The sequence below is a fragment of the Pan paniscus genome, chromosome 18, assembly GCF_029289425.2.
Source record: "Pan paniscus chromosome 18, NHGRI_mPanPan1-v2.0_pri, whole genome shotgun sequence".
NCBI classification, from domain to species: Eukaryota; Metazoa; Chordata; class Mammalia; order Primates; family Hominidae; genus Pan; species Pan paniscus.
The window spans coordinates 63,649,465-63,669,481 of NC_073267.2; positions in this window are offsets into that span (position 1 = coordinate 63,649,465).

Here is a 20,017-nt window from a genome sequence, read left to right on the forward strand (position 1 = left end):
TCATGGCAGAAGGTACTGCTTCACAGGGCAGCAAGAGAGAGAATGAGTGCAAGAAGGGGAAATGCCAGACACTTATAAACCCATCAGATCTCGGGAGACTCATTCATTCTCACGAGAACAGCATGGGGGAAACTGCCCCCATCATCCAATCACTTCCCACTGGGTCCCTCCCTTGACACATGAGGACTGTGGGGATTATTGGGATTACAATTCAAGATGAGATTTTGGGTGGGGACACAGCGAAACCATATCATCAATCAATAAAATAATTGAGTATGCTTTCACTTTTATAAAAACATATACAAAACATGTTATACATATGATAGTTATATGTACAAATAATGCAGAGGGGTTTATGCCAAAACAGTATGAAGAGAACCATTAAGAATGGTTACCTCTGTGGGGTGAAATCAAGGTTGATTTTAATTTTCTCTTTTTTTTTCAGCTCGTCCATTGTTCCCAAATATTCTACACTCAACTGTTATTACTTTTGTATCTAGACGAAAACACAATAAAGGAGGTGGTGGCACATCCAGTTAAATATACCTATCCATTAATCCCAGTGCTTTGACTGGCTTGAGCCCAGGAGTTCGAGGCTGCAGTGAGCTGTGATTATGCCACTGCACTCCAGCTTGGGTGATTGAGTGAGACTGTGGAAAAAAAAAAAAAAAAAAAGGCTGTGCTTGATGGCTTATGCCTGTAATCCCAGCATTTTGGGAGGCTGAGGCAGGCGGATCACTTGAGGTCAGGAGTTTGAGACCAGCCTGGCCAATATAGTGAAACCCTGTCTCTACTAAAAATACAAAAATTAGCAGGGCGTGGTGGCGGGTGCCTGTAATCCCAGCTACCTGAGAGGCTGAGGCAGGAGAATAACTTGAACCCAGGAGGTGGAGGTTGCAGTGAGCTGAGATCACGCCACTGCACTTCAGCCTGGGCAACTGAGCGAGACTCTGTCTGAAAAAAAAAAAAAATCATCCAAGAAAACACTTTTTTTTGTAATCACAGGAGAGAAGTTTTCAACATGTATAATTTGGAAGCACTAAGACCAGGCATCTGAGTCTCTGCTGTGGGGCAAAAGAGTGAACTAAAGACCTGGTCAGAATCACTGAGGGACTTTCATTCACTCAGATTCCTGGATATCCTTGTTTAGAGAGTATGGCTCATGAATTCTAAATGCAGTCTCTACCTGGGTGGCCCAAGGCAACTGGATTAACACTGTGGCTCGTGGAAGCAAATCTGCTGGATTGGAATCCTGCATTTGCCTGCCAGCAGCTTTGGACCCTGGACAAGAAAGGAGACCCCAGTCTTTTGTTTACAGGGAGCCAGGCTCAGTCACCCTGCTTGCACTGGTCCTTCCATCAGTAGAGCTTCCTGGGCAGCTACGGTTGATGAATATTTGAGGAGAAAGCACTGGAAGTAATTTAAAAATATCCAGGATCAAAGATTGCTTTCTGGATGAGTTAATGCTTCACTCCTTCCTGCCCTTACTGGAGCCTACTGGAGTTGGCTGTCTGAGATTTCCAGGGTGAAGATGGACAGTGCCCTTGGAACACACCCATTCAGCCTGAGCTCTGTTCTTTAGTCTGTGTCAGATGCTGAAACCTCAAATGGCTTCCCAAGGCGGGCAGGCACTAAGAAATAGCCTATCCACATGGAGAGGCCAGAAGGAAAGACAAATGTTTCCTTCTCAACCACCCAGCCTCCTGTTCTTGATGTTTCCCTAACATATGCTAACATATGCTTTCCTCAAGAACTTCAAAAACATGCTTTTAGCAGCAATGAAAATAGGACCATGCGTCCAATTCAACTGTAAGCTCCATCGTTTCCCTCTAATACCATTACCTCATGTACAGAGGAAAATGTAAATCTGAAATATGCTGGTGATTATAACCTTTCTTCCTGACAGACATTGTAATATAAATGCACATAAATTGAATTTCTTCTTTAAAGAAATTTGAATACCTTTGGAGCATTTTAGCAAATCATCTGCAGCCCTTATGGCACCACATCAATGCTCTGTGGAAAAGTGATCTCTCTGTAGCATGACTTCTGCAATAGAAGGACGGAGTGGGGCTGGGACATGCCAAGAAAAATAGAACGCACTTTATTGATATTCAGAATTTATTTTATTAACCTTGCACAAAAGACAGAGACGTGGGGAGCTGGTGCTATCAGGGAAGGAGCTTCACGTATTAACTCCCTACGTCCTGCTCATGTCATCCATTTGCCAGAATGGGGGAAAAGGAAGAAAGAAGGGTGATTGTAGATTTGTAGTTTTGCTTCGTTTTGACTTTGCTTGCTGAGGCTACATGTGGAGGCCTTGTGTTAACTATCGAATCAGAAATGGGAATAGCACTGAGTGTTAGTGGGAGGCTGCAATGCATCAGATAAGAGTGCTTGGGCCCAGATGTCCCTTGAGGGCCAGGGAAAGAATGTTGGAGCAATCTTGCGCTCATCAGCTTGCATTTGGATGAACATGAGAATGTGGGAGCTAAGACGTTGTATTAGTTAGAGTTCTTCAGGGAGACAGAATTAATAGTATATAAATATATATAGTATATACATATATACTGTATATATATAATGGTGTATATATTGTGTCTATGTACACAGTATATATATAATAGTGCATATGTACACACTGTATATAATAGTGTATATTTAGTGTATAGGTATACTGTATATATGTAATAGTGTATATATGTATACACTATTAGTATATATACTATTGGTATACATATAGAGTATTGTATATATGTATATTATATATACATATACAGTACACATGTAGTATATAGTATATACATACATTATGTAATATGTGTATATATAACATATACATATATTATATTATATTATATACATATATTATATAATATATGTATATACTATATATGTATATATAATATACATATATACAATATATACTATATATGTATACTAATAGTATAGATAGTATATGTATATAGTATGCATATACTATATACATACAGTATATATAATATATACTATATATACTATACTATATACTAAATACTAAATACTATATATAGTACATATAGTATATATATACTATATATACTATATACAGTATATGCATATACTATATACATATAGTATACAGGTATATACTATATATGTATACTGTATATGTATACTAATAGTATATATACTTAATTATTAGTATATATACTAGTAGTATACATATATGTATATATTATGTATGCTATATATGTATACTAATAGTATATATACTAATAGTATATTTGTGTGTATTATGTACATAGTATATAATATGTAGTATAGAATATATATGTATTGACACACATATGCTCTTCATTTTATTTATATATATATATATATACATATTTAATTATCATAAGATATTGGCTTCTGCAATCATGGAAGCTGAAAAGTCCCATAATCTGCTAGTACAAGTGGGAGACCTAGGAAAGCTGATGTCTAGTTCAAAGGCCTGAGAACCAGGGGAACCAATGATGTTGATGCCAGTCCAGGAGTCTGAAGGCTTGAGAACCAGGAACACTGAAAGTAGAAGAAGCAGATGTCTCAGCTCAAGCTGTCAAGCAGAGAGTGAATTCAACCTTCCCCCACTGTTGTGTTCTGTGTAGGCCTTCGGTGAATTGGAGGATGCCGACCCACATTGGAGAGGGCAATCTGCCTTACTCAGTCCACCAATTCAAATACTAATCTCTTTCAGCAACACCCTTGCAGATATACCTAGAAATGCTGTTTAGCCAGCTATCTGGGCACCCCATGGCCCAGTCAAGTTGACATATAAAACTGACCATCACGGACGTCTTCTGCATCTCAGAGGCTGAGTGCAGGGCTCCTTGGGGATTGATTGCTGATTGTCATGGCTAAGCTGATAGAGTTAAAAATCAAAATAAAAAGAGCATCCTGACTCTTAAAGCCCTGACTTGACCACCACACAACCTATGCATGTAACAAAATTGCATGTGTACCCCATAAATTCATACAAATAAATAAATTTTTAAAAGAGCATCTGGACCTCAACCTTCCAAGCTTCTACAACCACTGGTCAAGCCCTGGTCCTGTGCCTGGGTTCCTCGCTCACTTCTGGGTGGGCATCTTTGCCAGTGGCGAGTGCACCATGAGTGCACCAGTCCTAGTGCTTCTTTGGTTGTGTGCCCAGTGGGCATCCAAGGTCTCTATTGCTGTGGTTTGGTGGCTTAACCTTGGCCTGGAGTTACCCACTGTCTAGTAATCTCTGGGGTGTTAGGAAAGAATCTGGCAAATTTCAGCCAGTGGTGACTTTTTTTTTTTTTTTTTGAGACAGAGTCTTGCTCTGTCACCCAGGCTGGAGTGAGGTGGTGCAATTTTGACTCACTGCAGCCTGGACCTCAAGCAATCCTCCCACCTCAGCCTCCAAAGTAGATGGGACCACAGGTGCATGCCACCATGCCCAGCTAATTTTGTTCATCTTTTGTAAAGATGAGATCTCACTATGTTGCTCAGGTTGGTCTCAAACTCCCAGACCCAACAGATCCTTCTGCCTAGGCCTCCCAAAGTGCTGGGGTTATAGGCGTGCGCCACAATGCTTGGCCAGAAAGTTTAAGCTTGGGTGTCCCTCATCTACAAATGTTGGGAGAACCAGAGAACTACAGAACCCTGCTGTCCTCCAGAAGCAAATGTGGTCCATGCTCCCTTTGGCCACCTGTCCTGAGTGTGCCACCACATAGATAGTGGGTGTATCCACTTCCACCATCACCTCCTGACTATAATAAATAATTTATTATAAACAAATACATATATTTATATATAAATTATGATATAATTTATATTATAATGTATAATATAAAAACACAGAAAGCACTTATAATAGTGCAAAGCACATGTACGAGCTCAGTAAATGTTAGCTGTCTGATGTGTACTCCTACATGTCCCTTTCTTGCTTGATGGAGAAATAATCCCTAGAGGGGCTAATTTTTCTGGGGGTTTTCTGGACTCACGGTGAAGAGAGAGGACACAGTTGACACCCCTGTACTCCTAGCTGCTCCCATTTTTCTCACCTGCACTTAACACCAACACCTAACATGGCAGCACTCTGCACTTGTCTAAGGTTTGGTCATCTTGCCACAAATGCACGCATTCATCCAGCCAGGGCTGAGATCAGGGTAAGACAAACAAGACCAAATTTAAATAGGCACCAAAAATCCTCAGTCATCAGACTAAATAAAATTTTAATGCAATATTTCAAAATATCAAAATTAATACTAAAAATCCACACCGATAAAAATATCAACATTTTAGAAAAGACAGCACCCAATATGGTGGGGATTGGTGAGGAGGGGAGTGGGTGAGTGCAGAGTGGGGAAGCAGCAGTCAGCCACGTGGGCTGGGGGAAGGGCATCTGCTGCTGGGGGAAGGGCGGCCTCCTCCCATTTCCTCTTGAGCCAATCATTATTGCTATGCCTTGTTTTCCATCTATTACATTCAGTTGGAGCTTTATGTTATTTTATTTTTCATGAATTTTGATGATTTATTTTTGTTTGAAAAACAACGACGACAAATCTAATGAAAAACAACAACAACAAATCTAAACCATCTGATGTGCTGGGTGAGCAGAACAGCCACAGACCCTGGTCTCCCCCTCAGACAGTACTGGTTGCGATCACATAATTACTTGTTAGACTGATCTGTACTGATTTACAGGGGGTCAATCTTTCTGCTGGTCTCAGTTCCGCAGGGTCCCATGCCAGGAGCTTGTCAAAGAAGCTCATTTTACTAGAATACAGAAGACAAAGATGGAGAGCAAGCACACTTGCAGATGTGGAGGCCAAAGAACATTCCACTTCCTATACCTGTAATTATTCAAAAGCCACAGAGCCAGCTGGGTGTGGTGGCTCACCCCTGTAATCCCAGCACTTTGGGAGGCCCAGGTGGGTGGATCACTTGAGCCCAGGAGTTCCAGAACAGCCTGGGCAACTGGAGGAACCCCATCTCTAATACCAAAAAAAAAAAAAAAAAAAAAAAAAAAATTAGCTAGGTGTGGGGCATGTGCCTGTCATTTCAGCTACCCCAGAGGCTGAGATGGGAGGATCACCTGAGCCCGGGGAGGTCAAGGCTGCAGTGAACCCATGATTGTGCCACTGCACTCCAACCTGGGTGACAGAGGGAGACTCTGTTTCTAAAAAATAAATAAATAAAAATAAAAGCCACATAGTCACAAGCGAGGATGGGGGATCTTCTGAACAAGTCCAGACTCTTTCCCAGGTCACCCAAGTTTCCACCAAACTCTCCTTTCCTCTGGAACACATAAAAAGATTTTAAATTTTAAAATTGCAGCTTCCCAGAGCTGTTCATTTGCAGACCCTGGGGAGAGTTAACCAAGAGGGATTTGCAAAGCTCTTAACTTTAGAAGGTCAGGAAGGCTCCTGTGGGGACTGGTGAGAGACAGCTGGTCCCAAGGGGGCATGGCAACTTGGAGGCTGAAAATGTGGACTCTGAAGTCAGAAAGCTTCCATGGTAATCCAGGCTCCAAGCCTTCCTAGCCATGTGGCCCTGGACTAGTGAGTTAACTTGGCCAAGGCTCAGTTTTCTCATCTGTAAGATGGAACTTTTTCACTGGGCTAGTGTTTGATGGAAAGAATTGACATGTGTAAAGCAGTAAGAAGAGTGTATAGCACATGCTTAACAAAAGCTGATTGATACAGAAAGGTCACAGTGCTGCAGGAAGAATCACATGTTTCTCTCCCCACTTCTACCATTCTCAAGAGTGAACTCTGGGAGACAGGGGCATGTTTATTCTCTTCTGCATCCAGCACAGTGGCTTATATCTGTTGGGCATCAAGAAACAAAGTTAATAATGAAAAGTTGGGATTGGGAGCTGGGAAGTCTGACTTCTAGTCTCAGCTCTGTGGCTTTGGGCAAGTCTCTTCCTCTCTCTGGGACTCAGGGACCTGGGAGATGAAGCCTGGGTTGGAATTAGCGTTTCTTGAAGTTTGCCCTGGGACTCTAGGAATGCAATCATGTTTTATGTTTCAGGGCAAAGGAAGAGAGAAGAAGGGTTCTGTGGTCAAATAGGTTTAGGCAAGGTTAGGATAAACAGCCAAACCAAGTCTCTTTGCAGAGCTTCTCAGAGCCCTTACACATCCAGCATTTCTGAGATCCTTGAATTTGGAGCCCATCTTTGGCAGAGCATCTTGTGGAACTTACTTTGGGAAATGCTGGGCTCTATGAGATCTTCTCCAAGGTGTTTCTGCATCTGGATGTTTTATAAGGGTGGCCCAAGAACAGGTCATTCTGCTTTGTTGGGCTTATGGCTCGGTTTCCTAAGAAGGGAGGGAAGTGAGGGAACAGCTGGGAATCCTTCAGGACCGGGAGGCTCTCCAGCGCAAACAGGAGGTCTTGGCAATCTCCTCCAAGGCAGGGATGGATGGGAGAAATCTTTTTATTTTTATAGGTTTAGGGGGTACAAGTGTCATTTGGTTCCATGGATTTATTGCATAGTGGTGAAATATGGGCTTTTAGTGTAGCCATCACCCAAAGAATGTTCATTGTACTCATTGCAAAAGAAATCACTATGTAAAAAAGATACCTGCACTGGTACGTTGATCTCAGCACTATTCATAATAGCAGATATAAAATCAGCCTAAGTGTCCATCAGCGATGCTTAGATAAAGAAAATGTGGTGTGTATACATATACAATGGAATACTACTCAGCCATAGAAAAGAGTGACATCATGTCTTTTGCAGCAACATGGGTGGAATTGGAGGACCTGGGAAATCTTCGAACCCCTGAGCTCCTGGTCTGAGCATAGGAGTCTTTGTGGAGGACGGTGAGAACGACTTTGAGCGCCCAGGAAGTTACTTATGCCAAGGAATGTGCTCAGCCCAGCAGAAAGGCAGGCCTCCAACTATGTAGATGGGAACCCTCTTTGGGAGGCTAATGTCCATGATTTATCTGAGACTCCAATACTGAGGGGCTTGCTGGGGCATGGCAGAGGCTGCCTGACTAGGGAGGGAGTGGAGGAGATAGGAAGAGGAGATAGGATGAGGAGATCTGGATGGAGTGAGGGAGCCATGTGATTATCCTAGGAAATCCAGTTCTAGGGAGAGGGAAGAGTAGGTGCAAAGGCCCTGGGGCATGAGTGCATTTGGTGTATTCAAGTAACAGGGAGGAGGCCACAGTGACTTGAGTGGAGTGAGCGAGAGAGAGAAAATGAGAATGAACTGAGGAGATGCAGCTACAGAGCAGTGTATAAGCCCTTGTAAAATGTGTGAGAACTTGGATTGTATTTCTTAAAAAAAAAAAAAAAAATTGGCCAGGGATGGTGGCTCATGCCTGTTATCCCAGCACTTTGAGAGGCTAAGGCAGATGAATCACTTGAGGTCAGGAGTTCGAGACCAGCCTGGCCAACATGGTGAAACCCCATTTCTACTAAAAATACAAAAATTAGCCGGGTGCGGTGGCATGGACCTGTAGTCCCAGCTATTCAGAAGGCTGAGGCAGGAGAATTGCTTGAACCTGGGAGGCAGAGGTTGCAGTGAGCTGGGATCACACCATTGCACTCCAGCCTGGGCAACAGAGCGAGACTCTATCTCAAAACAAACAAACAAACAACTTTATTGAGGCATATATTGCATATTATGGAATTCACCCTTTTCATGTGTACAACTCAATGCTTTTTTTTAAGTAAATTTACCAAGTTGTACAACCATCACTCAAAATCCACGTTGGAGCATTTTCATCACCCTGATACGATCCTTGGTGCACATGTACGATTAATCCCCTTTCTCCTCTGCCCCCATCCAAACAGCTGCTAATCTACTTGCTGCCATCTTTGCAGCTTTGCCTTTTCTTGATCTTCCCTGGAAATGGAATCATATAATGTGTGGTCTCTTCTGCCTGGCTTCTTCCACTGAGTATAATGTTTTTGAGGTTCATCCAGGCTGTGGCACATATCGGTCGTTCATTCCTTTTTATTGCTCAGTGGTATTCTGACTTGGATTGTGTGTTCAGTGGTGGCAGGAATCCAGAGGTGATTCTGGAGCATGAGGGAGACTTATCATGACAGCACCTGTGCTTTATCACAGGGAAGTGTCATTCCCGGCAAGGTGAGCCCCAGGCTTTGCAAGAGTGGGGTCTGGTTCTGTCACTTAGGGGCTGGTGTCCTTGGACAAGTCCTTTCACCTTGCTGAGTCCTAGTTTTCTCATTTCTTTTCTTTTTTTAGTTATTTATTTCTGATTGTGGTAAAATATACAGAACATAAAATTTACCATTTTAATGATGTTTAAAGTGTGCAGTTTTTGCACGTTAACATTAAATACATTCACATCGTTGTGCAACCTATCTCCAGAACTCTTTTCGTCTTGCAAAACTGCAACTCTGCACCCATCACACACAAACTCCCTATTCTCTCTTCCCTCAGCCCCTGGCAACCTCCATCCCACTTTCTGTCTCTTGAAAATGATTGCTGTATGCATCTCACACAGTCTTCAAGGGCCTATCTGCTGCCCTAACAGATGAGTCTCTGAGTTGATTCTCATTCTCTTTCTCTCACTTGCTTACTCCACTCAAGTCACTATGAGGTATTCCTACAGTATCATCTGTCACTTTGTGATTGTTTAATTCAGCGTAAATCCTCAAGGTCCACCTATGTCGTAGCATATGTCAGAGCATCCTTCCTTTTCAAGGCTGAGTAATATTCCATTGCATGGATAGACCACTTCATGTTTATCCATTTTCCTATCGATGGCCACTTGGATTGTTTCCACCTTTTGGCTGTTGGGAAAACTGCTGCAACACGGTATATATGCATGTTAAAGACAGGAGTGAGAACATTTACCTACTTGATACAACTGTGGTGAGGATTAGGTGAAACAATTCACACAAAGTGCTGAGCACAGGACCTGGCACACGTAAGTGCTGGGTGAACACCGTTCAACAATGATGCAATGACCATGGAGCCCTTATTATGAACGGGATCTGTAAGCCAAGCATTTGATAGAAAAATGTCACAGGATGGGGAGCTCAAAGAGAGGGCAAAGAGAGTTTTGTTTTTTAATATTAATGGTAATGTGACCCTAATTTTTAAAATTTAGAAAATCGAGAAGAAAAAAACTTCACCCATAATCTGGCCTCTTTAACTGAGTTTCAATTTCCGTCTACTTCAGAAGGATTAACCAGACCTTCTGGTTTCAGAAGAACAGAGGAAAACTGGAAGGACCTGGGCTGTGGGGGCTGGCTGGGGGTGATGAGGAAACACTGCAGAAGGCTCTCCTGCCAGAGGAATCATGTCCCTGTTTTGCTTTGGAAACCCCGGGGCCCGACTGGTTCAGCCAAGAGGGGTCTGCATTTTTTGGCTTCAGCACTGAGAGAGAGAGGAATCAAAAAAAGGAAGTATCATTTCCTTAACTACTAGGTATTAATATCCTGTTTAATTTAATTTCGGCTTTCTGCGCCGGTGAGCTCTTTTCCCTCTAACATACAGTGTCAGCTTGGCAGGGAGTTTCTGACAGTATCAAAAGAGGATTTAGCTCTGAACCCTTGCCATGAAAGTGTCTCTATCTGCGCACAGAAGAGAGCATTGTGTCCTGCGAAGACGGTAATTGACTGAATGAGGCCTGGCACCTGGGCCTGCCGTGGAGCCCTGATAAGGACATAAAGACAGGCTTAAAGGGCTTGCTTGCCAGAGGCAGAGACGCTCACACATCCCTGGAAGGAGGGAAGCCCAGCCATCCCTGCCATCCCAGAGGAGAGCTGAGTGCAGGGGCTCAGCCCCTGCAGCCCTGCAGAAAGAGGGTCCTGGGTGGATGCAGGCTGGGAGCATTCCTCACTTCAGCATGGTGAACTGGCAGTCTTCGTGGGAGATAAGCAGGGGGCAAGTGGGCAGGGCTGGCCCCAGCTGGCTGATGTGCCTATTTGCCTGCCTGCTTGCTTGCTTGCTTTCTCTTTCTTTCTTTCTTTCTTTTTCTTCTCTCTCTTTCCTTCCTTCCTTCCTTCTTCCTTCCTTCCTTTCTTTCTTTCTTTTCTTTCTCTTTCTTTCTTTGTCTTTCTTTCTTTTTTCTTTTTCTTTCTCTTTCTTTCACTTTTTTTTTTTTGGCAGGGTCTCACTGTCAGGCTGGAGTGCAGTGCTGCAATCACAGCTCTCTGCAGCCTCAAACTTCTAGGCTCAAGCAATCTTCCCACCTCAGCCTCCCGAGTAGCAGGGACTACAGGTGCATGCCACCATGCTTGGCTAATTTTTCTATTATTTGTAGAGGCAGGGTCTCGTTATGTTGCCCAGGCCAGTCTTGAATTCTTGGGCCCCAGTGATCTGCCCACCTCAGCCTCTCAAAGTGCTGGGATTACAGGGATGAGCTACCGTGCCTGGCGTTAAGCCCCCTATTTTTTGATAAACACACCCTATTCTTATTTGGCTGGCCCCCATCTAGCAAGATCCAGCCTCCATTGTCTGGACTTGTTTGTCTTTAGTCTTCTTGTCTTGAGCTACACAGCCACTGTAGAAATGAATCAGGATCCTTGGGAGTCTGTGTGGTTCATTTCCCTAGTGATTTCAAGATGCTCTGTGCTCTGGGAGGCCCTTGCTCAGGCCTCACAACCTTGAACAGGATTGTCCATCTCTCTGAGAACTCTGGGTTGATCACATCGCTTCTTCCCACCTTTCAAGAGAAACAAATACTTTCTGGTTCTTCCTCTGTAAACTGATGGCAATTTTGCCCGTAAGTGACCACAGGGTCATTGCCCACACACCCATCCATCCATCCATCAATGAATCTATCCATTCACCCATTCATTCATCAGTATATTCATCCATTCATCTATCCATCCATTCATTCATCCATTTATCCATTCACCCATTCATTCACCAGTCTATCCAGCCAGCCAGCCAGCCAACTTTGGAGAGCTTATTATACTTCACATAGAGGTGGACAGTATCTTTAATAGACTTAATGGTGAGAGCTGTTGATGCCTGAATTCCTAACTGTGTGACCTTGGCTAAGTCACTGGCTTAGAGTTTGCCATAATTAGAGCCTGCATTAGTCAGAGGCAGGCTAACTTTTAAAAGATAGCTCCTAATATCAGTGGCTCAACATAATATACATTTATTTCTAATTCATGATCCAAAACAGATGTTTTTGATTAATGCACATCATTACTCCACGCAGTGACTCAGAGATCCAAATTCCTTCAATGCCGAAACTCAGCCCTTCTCTAGTCAAAGGAGTCTTTTCATTCTGCTGGTGCATTGAGTAAAAGTGAGGATTAGCTATGGGAGGCCTAGACATGGTGCACATTCACTTCTGCTCACCTTCCATTGGCCAGAACTCAGTCAGGCCACATATGACTGTAAGGGTGGCTGTGTACCCAGGAAGAGGAGGAGAGTGTGGACATTGGTGGGTGCCAGCTGTCTCTGCCACTGGGCTTCCAGACGGCTTTTAATCACAAAGAAACAGTAAAATGTTAGAGACCAAGAGAAAGAGGTTAAAAGGCTTTCAGATATCCTTTATTCCCTAAGCAGAAAGTTAGGTGTTATCTACATTGCCTCTGACTGCTGCCAATACAGGGAGATTCCTCAACTGTCCAAAAAGCTCGAGGAATCGCAGCTGGTGGAGTCAGGAGTGGATAGCAGAGTTTTTCTGGAACCTGAACCCAGAATACAATATGACCAGAATACTACTCCAAAATGGAGATGGGGAGGTCAGGTTCTGACCTCTTTAAATTTTTGACATTGGGAGGAAATGAAAGGCCCACAATACAACCTGATCATAATCTTCTGTTATCTTGTGTAGAATTCTGATGGACAAGATTACACCTATTCTTTCCTAGAAACACATAAAAGTGTATATTTCAAAATCACTACCACCACCACCACCATCATCATCACATTTACTGAGTGTTTACTATGTGCCAGGAACTGTTCTAAGAGTTTTATATAATTATCTCATTTAGGCTGGGCACAGTGGCTCATGCCTGTAATCCCAGCTCTTAGGGAGTCTGAGGTGGGTGGATCACTTGAGGTCAGGAGTTTGAGACCAGCCTGGCCAGCATGATGAAACTTCGTCTCTACTAAAAATACAAAAATTAGCTGGCATGGTGGTGCACATTTGTAATCCCAGCTACCCAGGAGGCTGAAGCAGGAGAATTGCTTGAATCTGGGAAGCAGAGGTTGCAGTGAGCTAAGATCACACCACTGCACTCCAGCCTGGGTGACAGAGGGGGACTCCATCCCCCCCCCCAAAAAAAATCTCATTTACTCCTTGCAACAACTTTAGCAGGCAAGTATAATTATTATTCCATTTAAGGAAATTTGCAACAGGAAGACTCTGCCCTAGGTCCTGCAGCTCCTAACTGGGAGGACAAGCAAGAAAGATCTTGGTGATCTTACTTGAGCCCAATAGTGTCATGAGTGCCATGGGTGCCTCGGGCCCAGTGCTGGAGGTTCCCCTTAGGGTCTTTTTTATGGCCTTTTAAACTCTGTGTGTCACTCATGTAACAAATCTACACACATACCCCTGAATCTGAAATAAAACCTAAAATTGTTAAGAAATTAAAATAATAAAAGTATTCGGATAGAAAAGTCAAATTACTTACAAAGAATAACAGGTGGGTTGACAATAGCAATAGCAATAAGAGTTGCATATTGTAGCAATAAGAATAGTAATCAGAATCCAGAAAATAGTAGAATAATATCCTCAAAGTTCTGGGAGAAAATAACCGCTCATCTAAACACATAACAAGCTAAATCGTCTTTTAAGAATGAGAATGAAGCAAAGACATTTTTAAGAAAACAACAAAGAAAATTTTCACCTTTCTCTCAACTAAAAACTTCTAAAGGTTATACTTCAAAAAGAGAGACTATGAGATATGCAGGGAGGGGTGGTTTCAGAAATATTTGAATTTTTAAATTTATTTGTCCATCTTTTCCAACATATTTTTGCATATATGAATTAATACAGTATTTGCCATTCTTGTTTCACAATTAGCAGCGTACTACATATACTCATCGTCGCCTTGTTTGGTTGCTGTTGCTTATTAACATTACAGCCTGGCAATATTTTCATAGCAGTATAAAAATTGAATTCACAAAAGAAGAAGAAAAAAAAGGCCAGGTATGATGGCACATGCTGTAATCCCAGCATTTTGGGAGGCCAAGGCGGGAGGATTGCTTGAGCTCAGGAAATTGAGACCAGCCTGGGCAACATGGTGAAATCCTGTCTCCACACACATATACAAAATTAGCCCGGCATGGTGGCATGCACCTGTAGTCCCAGCTACTTGGGAGGTTGAGGTGAAAGGATTGCTCGAGACCAGGAGGGCAAGGCTGCTGAGAGCTGTGATTCTGCCACTGCACTCCAGCCTGGATGACACAGTGAGACACTGTCTCACAAAAAAAAAAAAAAAGAAAGAAAGAAAAGAAAAGAAAAAGAGAAAACTCTGTATGCCAGTTAGTTTTCTCATCCATAAAATGGGGAAATGGGGATGCCAGTCACTGTCCTGTCTTTTGGGGTAGCTCTATTGAAGGGATCATATGAAAATGTGTTCGGAAGCATTTGTCCCAGTAGATGATGTCCCAAATGTGTAGAATCATCGCTTTGGATTTACTATCATTTGTTTGCAGGACTTCTTCTGCCCCTGGCCTCAAAATTGCTAAAAGGCATCAAGTGAGTTATTCAGCAAAGAGCTTATGACAGAACATGGTGTGACAGAACATGGTGTTCAAATGAAGTCCTTGCCCTTGGAATATTAACCTCGGGAGGCTGGGGTGAGCTAGGAAGTTCAGAGCCTTCCCCTCGGTCTTTGGCAGCCTGCTCAGCTGTGTGTGTTTTTCCAGCTCGAGGAGAGACAAGCCTCATCTCCACACTCCAGATGTTCCCAGCCCTGCAGAGCCGTCATCACCTAAGCTAGCTGTCGGGCACTGACTCTCTGGGCTACATTCTCCCGTGGGTTCTCTTTAACCCGCTTGGTTTCACCGCAGGGGAATGCTGAAGAGACACAAGTGTTTTTGTTTTCTCTCTTAAAAAATACAGAAACTGTAATCTGTTTTACATCTGGGTCTGACTGCAGACAAGCAAGAGCGGGCGGAATGGGGTGATGGGCAATCCAGCTGCAAGAAGAGGTGCATACCCCTCTGTAGACAGCACATCTGTGCAGGTGTCTAACAGCCGCCTCATGGAAGGAGTCATGGAAGACGTTAGGCCCCTCCAGTTGGGGTAAGGGGATGGGTTGCTTTTCTTTTTCAGTGATGCTGGAACCTTTTCTCTTGGAGCATATCTGGTTCTGTCTAGGTTCTCTGGAAACAGTTAGAAGAAACAGCCGGATGTTTGAGGGAAAATGTCTAATATGCTTAACATCTTTATAAAGCCGGTTCACATTTAGAGAAATGATTTATCTGAATTGATTCTCCCAAACCAGCTCTATTCTCCCTGTGCAAAGGGGCTTTCTTGAAACTTCCAAATGTTTATAGGATGGATGAAACAAACTTGAGGTCCTAAAGTGCAGCTGCTATTTAAATATAAGCGTCTAGGGCCCAGGCAGCTGATTATTGATGGGTGTTGAGTGCCACATTGCAAAATGCGCAGCCGGCCTGCCTTAAATAACTCTAACTAGGCCCAAACAGTCCTGAAGAGGTTTCTAGAATTAGGTCACAGCCTGGCAAAAGCAGAGAAAGTCTGGAAAAATCCTAGGAGAATTTAAACAGTTTTTTTCCTTTTGTTTCAATCTATCAGATCAAGCAACTGATGCAAGCTTTGGACCAAATGAAACATTTCAAGAACTCAGATTCTAAAATCACAATCAGCTGGAGGAATTCGGATCTGCATCTGGCCCAGAAGAACATTTTTGAGGATCTTTTGAAAGTATCACCAAGAGCAAGGCTGGTGAATTGAATTACTGCCATTATTCCCCAAGGAAAGAAGGATTCATTTCATTCCTAACTGCAAGGCATTCAGCAGGTTAACTGGCAAGTGGAAAAGAGCCTAACCAAATTATCCCTTGGGACCATCAAAACATTTAATAAACCAAGACACAAATGCCTCCCAAAAATTCCATCTGCAAGAAACATTTTCTGCATCAAGAAGCACAAAGGAGATAAGTGTTCTATTCATCCACGCAGGCAACGCTGTCACCCAGGAAGTGTCGCTCAGGGGGCCTTACTCCACAGCTGGCCTCCGATGTGTAGGCAGGCCTGGAACAGAATCAATTGCAAAAAAAAAAAAAAAAAAAAAGAAAAAAACAGCATCGTCTGTGGGATTCTCCCTCAATGTCTGTTCTGTGAAAGATGCATTTTGTCCTCTGGAGCCTGGTGTTGGAAATAAACTTGGCTGCACAGGTAAACTCTTAAGAGGCTGGCTAATGCCAGGTGATACTCTCAGCTTGTGAAATCTCAGCCTTTTACTTGGTCATATTTTCAAAAGAGAAGACAGCTAATGGGAGTAAGTTCCTTACATTAAAAACATACTTCCAGTTAACAGCACCAAACCACTTAAGTTGGAAGCAGACCAATTATTAATTAGATGAATGGCCTTTTATAAATCCCTCTGCAGGCTCAGGACAACTGATGGGTTTATGGTCCATGCATTAGAGAACATGGTTCCTCCATGGTTATAATTATCTATAGTTGCTGGCAATTGGGGGTTATTGCACCAAAATCAGATGCCCCATGAACATGCTGGCCTGAGCTACCATGGGGTGATGGGGAGAAAGCTGAAATAGCAGAGGATGGTTTATTCTGTTGTCCTTCTTAAGCTGTTTGATCTTGGGACAATTCCTAGAGGTTTTCTTCTTGGTTTCCTCATCTGAATGTGAATGTAATTGATATCTCTAGTTTTTCTCTGCCCGGCATCCATTCCCCCTTTCTTTTGATAGCAATCTCTTGGTTTCCATGGAGAAACCATCCCTTCTCCACTCCCAGTGCATTTGGTTTGGGGGAACTGGCTGCACTCTTAGCCCTAGGGATGGGCATGTGGCCCAAGCCTGGCCAATCAGAACACTGCATCCTTCTAATCCCAGCGATTGGTTCAGATCTAATCAGAAACAAAGAAAGTCAATTTCCTGGCACCACATAAACAACCATTGTTCACGGAGACCAGATCTGACATGTTTTGACTCCGGCGCTCAGCTTCGTTCAAGTCTGTGAATGTTTGTAAGTTGAAAGTTTGGGGAGTTCATACGTTTTCTGTAATTCTTTTAAAAATATTTGGAAGACTGTAAAAGAAATCCCTTGCTTTTATAATGCAAACTACAGAAAGTAGAGCCACACAAGATCTTGGTTGGTGGGGCTGAGAAACACTGATTTAATGGAGAATCCCCTGGACATGGAGACATTAGTCAAGAGTATAACTACTGCTGGAAAGTATAGTTCACCATGCTCAGTGGCTTCAGATGCACACAAAGTTTAGTTTTCCTTCATGTCACCGTCCTGCTGACAGTTGGGTAGGAGGGACTCTGCTCCCCCAGACATTCAGTGTCAGGTTCCTTCCATCTGGTGGCTCCAGCATCCCCTGTACCTGCTGAGCTCCCACTGGATCTTTGCATTCTGACAGCAGGTGGCAGGAAGAGAATGCTGGGGTATTGTGCTGAGGTTTGATGGGAAGACTGGCAGCGATGCATTTATTCTGCCTATGTACCATTGGTCAGAACGCAGTCACATGGCCCCCTAACTGCAAGGGATGCTGGGAAATGTAGTCTAGCTGGGTGCCCAGGAGGAAAAGGGGAAAGTATAGGTGGACAGCAACCAGATCGCCTCTGCCCCGCCATGGTAACACAATTACAACTTGGTGGTTAAGTCAAAAGCATGCTTTATTTTTGTGACTATGGATATCACAGGTGTGCTGTCTTTTGGGGATAGATGATATAGAAGAAAATAACAAAAACTCAAATCTGGCTGGGCCTGATGGCTCATGCCTGCAATCCCTGAACTTTTGGAAGTCAAGGTGGGAGGATCGCTTGAGCCCAGGAGTTTGAGACCAGCCTGGAAAACATGGCAAAACCCTATCTCTACAAAAAGTACAAAAATTAGTCACTCACGAGGGTCCACTTGTAGCCCCAGCTACTTGGGAGACTGAGGTGGGAGTTTAGGGTTGCAGTGAGCCATGATTACACCACTGCACTCCAGCCTGGGTGACAGTGAGATCCTGTCTCAAAATAAATAAATAAAGAAAACTCAAAGCCAACCATTTCTGGTGTATTCTGCCTCTATAGGATGGAAATTATTTAGACATAACAAGCTTCTTGTTTATCATTGAATGTCACCTTCGTCTTAAGTGATTTATTTGATGTTAGGAAACAGAGTTGAAGGGTCCAGTGTTGCTCTAGTCAGAACTGGGTTTTCCTATAACCAGGCATAAATCTAGTATCCTATCTGGTTATTTGTTTGTGACTGTCTCAAAATCTAGTCCCCAAGAAAGCTGAAGTTTTAAATATATCAAATCGTCTCAAGGCTCCACACTCGTCCTATGGGTGACATTATACGTGTTCATGAGAAAATCATTTCAAGGGCTACAAATGAGTCCTTTAGTAATACCCAGGAGTCATAATGTCTGTGACATAATGAACCTTCCTAAATTACAACCTACAATAATTAGATCACTTATTGCTGCATTCCAGGCCCTGAAACAATTTGCTTAAAGTGATAGTTACGTCTAATGAAAAGATACATAACGGAAAATGTCAGCAACCTTTTAAATCCTCCACGACTTATCATGAGAACTGTCTTGTGCAAAGTGCCCATGGAGAAACATCTGTGTCACCATCTCCTCCTAAATTAGGTGAGCATTTTATGACCGCTTGGAAATGGAGAGAATTCCCTAGGGTGGTAAGAAGATTAGGTAAGGGTTAGCTGCCTCTTTCAGCCTTTTTCCTACTCTGTTCCACCTCTGCCTCTCTCTCTCCCTTCCCCAGCATTCACTGTGGCTGAAATGCCTCCAGAATCTTAACTAAAAAGATCTATGGTTGGGCTGGGTGCTGTGGCTCATGCCTGCAATCCCAGCACTTTGGGAGGCCAAGGCAGGAGGATTGCTTGAGCCCAGGAGATTGAGGCTGCAGTGAGCTATGATCATGCAACTGCACTGCAGCCTGGGTGACAGAGCAAGACCCTTGTCTCTTAAAAAAGAAAAGAAAAGAAAAATAGATGGGATGGTTATCAGCTTCTCGTGAGGTGGGGTTTCCTTGAACTCCTGGAGTCCCTGGCCACGTGGCAGATGGGAGGTTCCTAGTCTCCCTCCAAGCCCTTTCCAAGTGGGCATACTTCATAGCCACCTCTCTGATGAGGCTGGAGGGGGTGCTCCATTCTGGGGGCTGATGGAGAACGTTGTCTGGAGAGGGCTGGCTATGTCTAGCAGTCATGCCCTCAGCAGGAGACAGGATCATTCGAGGAGGACTTCAAAAGGCACTGTTTACAGAGATGTGGGCAGGAGGCAGGGAAACAAATGACAGTGGAACCGTTGCTCCCCTCTAGACCTAAAGCGACAAGGGCAGGGAGCAGTTATCAGAATCCAGAAGAGACAGGCGGATAGAGGGGGCCACCTAGAGCCATCTGCTAAAGCCACAGCCTGTCCTAGGTGCCCCAGAGGGAGGGAGCCCGGGAATAGACACCCGCTGGCTTTCCTCCTTCCTCTCTGCCTCCCTCTACTCTCTTATCAGGGCTCCCTGCTGGCTCTCCTGTAAGCTGTGTGGGGAGATGGGGTGGGAGGAGGCATGGGAACTCTGATTCTTTCCAGGGATCAGCCTCCTGGGCCACGGAGCAGGGGGAGAAGAGGGGAGAGCAGATCTGGGGCAAGGGACACACAGATGTCCTCCAGGTCAGGTTCTGCCTAGAGTCCTGTTTGGGAAACCATCTTCCCTTCCTGCCACAACTCTGACTCCTCGTCCATGCCCTAGGTCCCTGGGCTGTCACGCTCCTCTGGGTGGGTGGGAACCAGCCTCTGGGGGCTCCAGCAAGGCCAGCAGCTCACTGACTTGAGGTCCCTGACCCGGGGCTATGTTCCCACCCTCAGCTTTGGCTCTTTCTGGAGATCAACAGGGCTGCATG